The following is an 895-nucleotide window of genomic DNA, read 5'->3' as shown; positions in this document are numbered from 1 at the left end:
ACTTCCCTTCCCCTCCCCCCATCAAAAGGACTATGAATTTCATTCATTTTAATCAGTAGCCCTATAGACTGAAAGTACTACGTTTTTGCCTCTTAAACTCCTAAGGTTTAACACCAACGGAAGTTTCTTACTCCTTTGATAAATGTCATAAAAAGCAACAAAATAAAGATTGCTCCTGAATTGTAACTGACCAAAAAGATCCAGTTTTATCCAATATCATCAGGTATATTAAAAATTAGAAACAGGAAAGGTTAAATGAATATATTAAGCATCACTCAAATTTCTTCTGTTCCTTGTTCTTAATATACATTTACTAACTGCTTGCTACATGCTAATTTATAACTTTATGACCCAAATCCTTTCCCTTTTAAAAAACATCTTTATAGCTACTTAAGGCCAACATCCTGCCTATTTAATTTAAAATCTATATTACAGATCACAGTATAAACCTAACATTTCTAAGCAAATGGACCACAAAAATCAAAATCATTTAAATATTCTAGTGTTGTAGTTCAGAACAAAAAAAGTAAAATAAGATTAAAAAATGCACATCACTCATCAATTCACCTTCCCATCATGTACTATAGCTCTGGATAGAAATCATGGCAATGGGACCAAATAATGGTCTGCAGCAAGCAGGATGACCCCAAAATACACAGTGCTCCATTATGCATAAACAACACCTAAGCTGACATTGGCGAAGGGTCTTCCTCCTTAAAGGGTTCAAATCTGATACGTCAATAAATATAAAGAATGCAGATCTGACTTTCTAAATGTACAAAAGTCTTCTCAGGTCTTAAAAATCTTTAGACTCTTAAAGTTAAAAGGGATAGCTAAGAGTTCTTTTGGCAAAAGTTTTAATACCTCACTTTACCGATGGTGAGACAAAGGGTTA

The sequence above is a fragment of the Pteropus alecto genome, unplaced genomic scaffold (assembly GCF_000325575.1).
Source record: "Pteropus alecto unplaced genomic scaffold, ASM32557v1 scaffold199, whole genome shotgun sequence".
Taxonomy (NCBI): Eukaryota; Metazoa; Chordata; class Mammalia; order Chiroptera; family Pteropodidae; genus Pteropus; species Pteropus alecto.
The sequence above is the reverse complement of the archived record's forward strand: the minus strand, read 5'-3'. Positions refer to the sequence as shown.